The sequence below is a fragment of the Phocoena phocoena genome, chromosome 10 (assembly GCF_963924675.1).
Source record: "Phocoena phocoena chromosome 10, mPhoPho1.1, whole genome shotgun sequence".
Lineage (NCBI taxonomy): Eukaryota > Metazoa > Chordata > Mammalia > Artiodactyla > Phocoenidae > Phocoena > Phocoena phocoena.
The window spans coordinates 59,902,288-59,911,814 of NC_089228.1; the positions used below are offsets into that span (position 1 = coordinate 59,902,288).

Consider the following 9,527-nt stretch of genomic DNA (forward strand, 5'->3'; position numbering starts at 1 on the left):
GTCTATTTTTTAAGGTCTTTTTAAATTTAAAATTATAATTTTCAATGGTTCTATTAAATCTTTTCTTTTGATGTTAACATATGGCTCAAGTTATCTTTTACCTCTAAGCCAGCCTAACCATTTAAAATTATTTTACATTTCTTTGACATCAGTTAATATTATGAACTATCAAAAAGAATAATTCTTCTGAAACCTCTAATAGCAAGACAAATTTTTATTTTGTATATTATATTTGGGGAATATACAAAGTGCTTTGAAGAACTTGTGGTGTAATTAAAAGTGTCTTTTCAAAGATCATCATTTGCTCAGTTTAAATGATATGTCACTTCAATCTGTCATGAGTGGAGAGTGTTCTTACTTTATACTAAATTAAAAAACAACCTTTTCATATTACAAAACAAAACTTTACTGTAAAAAAATATATTTATTGATTTCTGGTTTCCAGTTCCACATGTAGGAAACTTGAAAGTTGTCACTCTGCCCTAACAAGTAAAAAGCTGAACAGACTAAAAAATCAACAACTCTTCTTGGCTGCATAATAGAGGGGAGGACACAGGGCAAACTGCCACCCAAGATTGGAGAGAGAGACAGGTGAGACAGGAAGTCAGGTGAATACTGTAGCAGAGGCTTAAGAGCAGAAACCAAGAGAACCAGGGCCAGGAGAGGAAAACATGATGGTAATTGACAGATTGCTAGAGGTTCAGTGTAGATAAGTCTGAGAGTTAAAAACTCCAGGGGGAATCCAGTCATGAGGAGGTCCCCACAGTATTGTATTACATACAGGAGCATAACCTGGTTCTCACAGTAAATATCTGAGAAAAATCCACTTGCACTTCCAGCAGGGCAAGGGGAAAGGGAACTAGTTTGAAATGTACCAGAGTACTCTGTAATAACTAGAAATTACAGACCAATGTTTCTCATGAACACAGATACAAAAAACTTCAACAAAATATTCAACAATCTATAAAAAGAATTATACACTACAGCCAAGAAGGATTTATCCCAGGTTTGTAAGACTGGTTCAACATTTGAAAATCAATTAATGGAAACTATTACTAAATAGCTAAAAAAAAGAAGCACAGGATCATATCAATAGATATATAAAAAAGCATTTAACAAAATCCAATACCCATTCAAGATAAAAATTATAAAAGGTAACTTCCTCACCTTGATAAAAAAAAGTATCTGCAAAAAACCAATAGCTAACATTATACTTAAGCAAATCAAAGCTTTCCCACTAAGATAAGGAAGAATGCAAGGCTGTCTCTTCTCACCACTCCTTATCAACATCGTACTACTGGAAGTACTACTTAATGAAATAAGACAAGAAAAAGAAATAAAAGGTATATAGATTGGGAATTAAGAAATAAACTGTTTACAGATGGCATGATCATCTATGTGAGAAATTTGAAAAAATTAACAAAACAAAAACCCCTGCAATTAATAAGCAATTATAGCCTGCCCTTTCCCTGTCTACACTATCCCCCAGTCATAATTATTATTCTGATTTTTATTCCCATAGATGAGTTGTACCTGTTAACCTCATATAAATGAAAGCATATTATGTATTCATTTGCACCTGGTTTCTTTCACTCAGCAAAACATATTAAAAATGTATTCATGTGTTTGCATGTATCAGTATTTTGTTCTCTTTATTGCTGAGTAATTATAGCCCAGAGTATGAATATACCACAGTTTATTAATTCATTTTCATACTGGTTAACATTGATTGTTTCCAGTTTAGGAATTTGCCCTTTAAATTGCTTGGCACTTCTGCTAAAAATCAAATGACATTACCTGTCTCTTTCCAGGCTTTCTATTCTATCTCATTGAATTATTTATCTATCCTATGCCAAAAACACTCTTGTCTTAATGACTCTAAGTTCATAGTAAATCTTGAAATGTGTTCGTGTGTATTTTTCATTTTTCTTCATGATCACATTGCTGCTCTGGGTCCTTCACATTTTCATATTTATTTAGGAGTCATCTTGTCAATTTCTACCAGAAAAACTCCTGGGTTTTTATTGTGATATTGAATATGCAAACCATCTTGGAGTGAATTAAGATCATAAGAGTACTAAGTCTCCAATCTCTGAATATGGTATATCTTTCCATTTGTTCAGGTCTTCTTTAATTTCTCTCAGCAGTGTTTTTGTTTCAAGTGTTCTCACTTTACACTAGCTTCCTGCATTTTTACCATGTGTGGTGGTTTTAAAACATGTCCACAAATTCTTCGCTACTCCTCACTTCAAGAGTTGAGATTAATTCCCCTCTCTGGAGTGAGGTCTGGGTTTAGTGAGTTGCTGCTAATGAACAGAATATGACAGAAGTGATGGTGTGTAACAAAAGGACTTTGCAGCTTTCTTCTTGGATCTCTTAGATCACTTACTCTGGGGAAGACCTATTTACAAGTCCTGAAGATACACAAGCAGGCCTACAAAGAGGTCTCATGGAAAAGACCAGAGGTCTGCCAACAGCTGTGTGAGTGAGCCATCCTGGAAATGGATCCTGCAGCTCCAGTCAAGCCCAGATGATGTCGCTCTGGCTGACAGCCTGACTGCAGCGTTGGGAGGGGAGGACCCTGAGCCAGAGCCATCCAGCTAAGCCACTCTTGAGTTCCTGACCCACAGAAACTGGGAAATGATAAATGTCTGTGCTTTAATCTGCTAACCTGTCATAGAGTAATTCGTTATAAAATAATAGATAACAAATACATGTATAAAAATGAAATTTCATGTGTGTGTGGCAGGGGGGCTGGTTGTATTTAAATATTAATAGTATTAAGTTACCTGGTTGGTGGGAATATGAACCATTTAAATATTACATTTTACATTTCTATGTGTGAAAAATACATAATAAGTAAAATGGATAAATAAACCTTGACACATAGTCCTAAGAATTCTATCACCAAAACCAAGGAAGTTATTTTGCAAAGCAAAAAAATTATAAACTACTTACTGGTCTTTATCACAGTGTTCTCTCAGTGATGAGACATTATCATTAGGTCAAATTTGTAATAATAATAAACAGAATAGTCGCATAATTTAAATTTCAATTGTCCTTAGTGAAAAATCCTTTCTCAAATGTTATTGCAAGTTTTATATTATGCAGGTTTTTCTTGGTTTAGGGAGCAAGAAATTTTATTGGTCTTTACAGTTGCTCTAAGATCCATGACAGTAGAGTAGGCAAGGTACAAAATATATACATACTAGGATATGTGAAGTGAGACAGTCTATAAAAATAGCATGCAGTCGTCTGCCTTGTGGCTCTGTACACTTTATCTTATTTTAAGGGCATACACACTTGTGTATAGTCTGAAATTGACATTTTATATCTTATTATATATATATACACATATATATTCATATACATAATTTTAAACTATTTTTAAAAACTCATCCAAGCTTTGTAACATAGCAGGTACTAGAGGAAGGTGGAAGAAAGAATTAAATGACTTTGATCAAGTAATCCCAGATTTAGTAGAAATTCTGCAAACAGGGTGATCATATAATTATCACCCATTCCAAGAAACTTTTGAGAGTGAAGGGGGATGATTAATTAAGCTAAAACAACAGGAATAAACTGGGACTGTGCTGTGTGAAATAGGACATATATCACCCTATCTTTGAAGCTTGAACAATATTTACCCAGAAAGTAAGAATATTTTACTTTTATCACCTCTCCTCTAAAAACTCCAAGGAGCTCATATCTAAGATCACTTCTACAAATTTGATGATAGAATTTAGTCCATATTTATATTTGCCAATTGTAACACACATTTAATGAGATTGATCTTTTTAGTATGGTTATAAACAAAATAACTGTCATCAAAATTAAGTACAGCCCATCTTTACAAATGAAACCTCTAAGAGCTTTTCGGCCGTTTTGAAAACTAATATCCCTGCCAGGGAATATTACAGGGAATGTAATACTGAAGATTGGTACAGCACTTGAAAAGTACAATTATAGTTGTTAAATACCATGAAATCTGAGCCAGGAAAGTGAGTAATCTTGTGAATAAAGATGCTATAAATGTGATAGAACTGAAATGAAGAGTAAGAAAAATGGATGGGACATCAGAAAAAAGCCAAATAGGAAGACAGATGTGATGCTTGTTAATAAACATGCACTCACACACACACAAACTCATCACTGAGTTTCCTGTGAAAAATATTACTTAAAGTGCCACCTGGTAAGCATAAAGTACAATTTCACTTCCACCATCCACCACTTTTTCTTCTAACACAGATATTTGAACTGTTTAAATGAATTTACTCTCTACTATTTTGGGTGAGTCTATCTAGTATAATTCTATTATGAAAAGTCATAGTTCTTTTTTATATTTAGCAATAAAGCATTTTGAAACTATTTAAAAGTTATTCTTGAAGGGTTGTGATAGCTTCCAGTTGGCAATTGCATTGAAATGTTTTTTAGGTATCATTCGGGTTACTATATGGATTAAGGCCAGCTCCCACTGAGATGGCGGAATTTGAAAATGCAGACTAAATCTGAGAAGATTATTGTGGTGCACTCTTCTTTCCAGGAAAGCAACGCTAATCTCCCTCACCAATAGGAGACTGATATGGGTTAAAATGGTGACTATGGTGGGCAAGAAATATACATTAAATAGAGAATATGAGTTGGTAAACATTTCTGGAAACCAATCTACACATAGATTTAAATTTTCACATATAGATAACATTAGATGTAGAATTGCATTTTTTAGGAAATTGTTATAAGGTAAATAATAGGTAAATTGCAAAAACAAAAACAAATTAGGACATATTTATAGCACTTTTGACAATAGTGAATAATTAGAAACAACCCAAAAATCTAGCAATAAAGGTATGATTCAGTTACAAATGATAATGTATTACACTAAGAGATGTCTACAAAGTATTGTTAAGGAAGAATTCAGGTTCAAGTTTGTATGCTGGTGTGTGAATGCATGTGAACACCATTATTTCTCTCAGTAATAAACTGACACATTTACTTCCTGTTCTATCAACTATAAACACATCACCTAGCTTCCTATCTTACCCTGATGACATGAGCTGCCATTCCCTGGCCTTTTGCCCACTTTTCACCTTCCCACTGTCATCTGTATTTCTACTTTATCAAGGATGACAATATTTATGTTCTGTTTTATAAGTACATCTAATTGTTTTACATTTGTCTTCACTGAAAAACAATAGTGCTTGTACTATTTTGCCTTTGTAATTACAGGCTCTGCTTGAACAATAATTCAAAATCATAAAAACTGCAAACACTATAATATATTATTGTTTTTCCTGGCATGTCTAATTCTTTGTAAATTGCCTCTTTTTCCTCTTGCACCCTTTTCATATCCTCAGTACCATTATACTTTACTACAACTCTCTTCTAAACTCCCTCTCTTCCCTCCCCTCGTAGAACTCCCTGCAGGCATCTTGGGTTCTTGCCTCCATCCTGGAAGGCTGCTCTCTAGAAGTACTAAACAGTGCTTTTCCTGGAACTTCAGGTCCCTGCTCTTCTGGATTGCATCATCTCTTTCTGAATGTCATGTCTTTCCCTTTTTATGCTAATTTTTTGGAAAATGTCTTCAATTAATTTTCTAAGGAAAGACACTTAGGAAGTAAAGTTTATGAATCCTTGAATATGTACTTTGTATTCAGCTCTCAAATTTTATTTATTCCTAGGATTTTTTTTCTTTTTACTTTTATTAAGTAAAGGGAAAAGGAAATTCACCTACATAATACAAAGGTTCCAGTTTGATCAAATTCCACAAAAACCTTTCCTTCCTATGTGATAAGTGCTGCTGCCTCTATCAGAGCAAACTTACTCTGCTTCCCAAATCCACAGGGGACATGTGAGAAACACTGCCTCACAGAGCTGGCTCACACTGTGGTGCACACGCTCAATTCCTGCTCTGTCCCAAAAGGTGAGGGCAGAGGGCGTGATGGTTCTCACAGAACTACTTTACAAATAGACTTGAGTTGACTCTTCAGAGGAGTCTCTTATGACACTTTTTAAAGAGATCTGGTGGGAATGTAAATTGATACAGCTACTATGGAGAACAGTATAGAGGTTCCTTAAAACACTAAAAATAGAACTACCATATGACCCAGCAATCCCACTACTGGGCATATACCATGAGAAAACCATAATTCAGAAAGAGTCATGTACCACAATGTTCATTGCAACTCTATTTACAATAGCCAAGACATAGAAGCAACCTAAGTGTCCATCGACAGATGAATGGATATAGAAGATGTGGCACATATATATCATGGAATATTACTCAGCCATAAAAAGAAATGAAATTGAGTTATTTGTGGTGAGGTGGATGGACCTAGAGTCTGTCATACAGAAAGAGGAAAATAAATACGGTATGCTAACACATATATATGGAATCTAAAAAAAAAAAAAAAGATTCTGATGAACCTAGGGACAGAACAGGAATAAAGACGCAGACATAGAGAATGGACTTGAGGACACGGGGAGAGGGAAGTGTAAGGTGGGATGAAGTGAGAGAGTGGAATGGACATACATACACTACCAAATGTAAAATAGATAACTAGTGGGAAGCAGCTGCATAGCACAGGGAGATCAGCTCTGTGCTTTTTGATCACCTAGAGGGGTGGGATAGGGAGGGTGGGAGGGAGACACAAGAGGGAGGGTATGAGGATATATGTATGCAATAGCCGATTCACTTTGCTATACAGCAGAAACTAACACAACATTGTAAAGCAATTATGCTCCAATAAGGATGTTATAAATAAATAAATAAAACTACTAGTAAATTAAAAAAAGAGAGAGAGAGATCTGAGCAGAAAGTAGGTCAAAGGGTCATGGAAGCACTGTTGTGTGGCAAATGGAATGTCCCTGTTTGCGGAGTCATGGCGCCTAACAGAATCTGATCAGGCATTGTATGAAGACAAGGACACACTAGCACTGTGGCTTATCCAGTTAGTGTGGAGAAACAGTCCTGGCATGGCCAAGAGTTCATAGGTGTGGACCCAAAAGTAATCTCGCTAAGCCTGGATTAGGTTGGCTGGCAGCATTTTGTGTCTGTATCCATCATAGAAGGAAAGATCAGTGGTGAAGCAGAGCATGGGAATGCCTGTCTGGACACCAGTACTGATTGCCTGCTGTCGGGAGTCCTGGCAGTTTCCACAGCCAACTTAAAAAAGTCATCTAGTAGTAGATTCAGAAGCCCTGAAGCCCTGGGTTTCGATCAAATGTATCTTTTATCTTTCCTGGGAATACATTCCTGCTGATGCAGCACCCCCTCCACATCAGGGCAATGCCACCATAGTTGAGCATCCAGCCAAATTCAGTGGCTACCTGTCCTAGCAACATAAAGTCCTGAGCATAAGTGATGATCTTGGAAGCATAGAGGGCCTTTCGAATGCCCCCAGGAATGATTCCTTATCTCTTTCAAACTGGATCTTTTGAGGTCCCTTCAGCTTTCTGCTGGCTTGGAGCCGCTCATCTTTCAGAGATGATAAGCATCGAACAAAGACCACTTCTCTGATGAGGGTGACAGGGACACCGTATCCCGGGGTCGAGATGGTGGTCAACTTCCCAGTGCCCTTCTGCCCCCGCACTGTCCCTGATCTTTAACAGCAGGTATTTTCCATCGGTCTTGGAACTTTAAAATATTGGCTGTGATTTCAATCAGGAATGACTCTAGCCCTCTCCTATTCCATTCCTCAAAAACCTTTGCCATCTCCTCGTGCTCCAAACCCAGGATGTTTTTCATCAGGTGGTAGGCCTCAAAAATCAGCTGCATGTCTCCATACTCTACCCTGTTGTGCACCATCTTCACAATGTGTCCTGCCCACTCATCTCCCACCCAGTCACACCAGGGTCTTCCAGTCCCCACTTTCACAGCGATGCCTTGGAAGATTGCCTTGATGTGGGGTCAAGCCTCCTTATTCCCTCCCTGCATAAATGATGGGCCATACTATGCCCCTTCCTCTCCACCACTAACTTCACTCCCCACAAACAAGATTCTCTTGGCCTTGGGGTCTCAACACTGTCTTGTGGTATCCCTGTATTTAGAATTTCCTCCATTGATGATGATGTCACCAGCGTCCAACAAGGGTACCAGTTTTTCAATAAAATCGACATCCAGGACAGTCTTCTTAAGCAGGATGATTAACCAAGGCTTCTTCAGCTTGGAGACCATCTCCTTCAAGGAGTGAGCACCAACCACCTTGGTGCCTTTCACTTCATTGGCCAAGAAATCATCAACTTTGGAGACTATCCTATTAAAAGCACAGACCACAAGGCCATGGTCATTCATATTCAAAATTAAGTTCTGCCCATGATAGCCAGTCCAATCAGGGCAATATCAGCTTGGGCCATTGCGGTGGCAGCAGAGTGGGCTGGATCAAGGAGAGGCAAGGCACAGATGACCCTCCTTAGGTATATTTTTAATATATGTTTTTCATTCCTTCATAATTTTGGAAGCATTTTTATTGAGAGACTGAATATACAAGTGGACAATGCCCAGGCCATATATAAAAATAAAACTCTGACATAGAGAACAGACTTGTGGTTGCCAGTGGGGAGATAGGGGGAGGGGGAGGGGGATTCAGAGTTTGGGATTATCAGATGCAAACTATTATGTATAGAATGGATAAACAATATGGCCCTACCATATAGCACAGGGGACTATACTGAATATCTTGTGATAAACCACAACAGAAAAGAATATAAGAAAAGAATGCATATATGTGTATAAATGAGTCACTTCGCTTTACAGCAGAAATTAACACAACATTGTAAATCAACTACACTTCAATAAAATAAATAAATAAAATAACACTCTGACCCCAAATCTGTGGCAACCAACTTAGGAAATGAAGCCATTATCTAAAGAGCCAAGAAACCAGCCTACTGTCTACAAGTCAGACTTGTAGGTCAGATCACTGTCTCTAACAAAAAATCCAGGAAGATCAAACAATAAACCCTTAAAAAAAATTGACCCAAAATGGCCAGAATTTGAATAACAACTGACAGCTTCTCTAAGTCTTGTTCCCACTTTCAATTTAGTGCCAACCAGAGAAAGCCAAATACACACCTAACCAATCACATGGGATGCCCTGCCTCTAGCAAGCTCACCTACAGATTTCCAACACCCCAGTTTCCAATTAGAGCACACCTGAAACCTTCCCTTTTTTTCAGTAAAAAGCTTTCCCAATCCTCTGCCTGCCTTTGAGTTTCTGGCAAAACCAAATGATGGTGGCTGACTCCCTTGCTATAGAAACATGTGAATAGATAGCATTTTCTTAATCTCATCTGTGTGGTCTTTGTTTATTTCCACATTATATATAAACTTCTAGAATCCAGAGCTACTCAGAAGCCTGATAACAGTGTGACTTTTGAAAAGAAAAATAGATTTGTTGGGATATAATTCACACATATCATACAAGTCACCCATTTAAAATGTACAATTCAATGGCTTTTAGTATAATCACAGAGCTGTGCAACCATCCCCACCAAAATTTTAGAATATTTTCTTCCCCCCAGAAGAAATC

General features: G+C 37.2%; 1 pseudogene; it reads right to left on the reverse strand.

Annotated features, from left to right (window-relative positions):
- Nucleotides 1-6,899: 6,899 nt before the first annotated feature.
- On the reverse strand, nucleotides 6,900-8,352 carry LOC136129517 (6-phosphogluconate dehydrogenase, decarboxylating pseudogene; annotated as a pseudogene).
- Nucleotides 8,353-9,527: the final 1,175 nt, after the last annotated feature.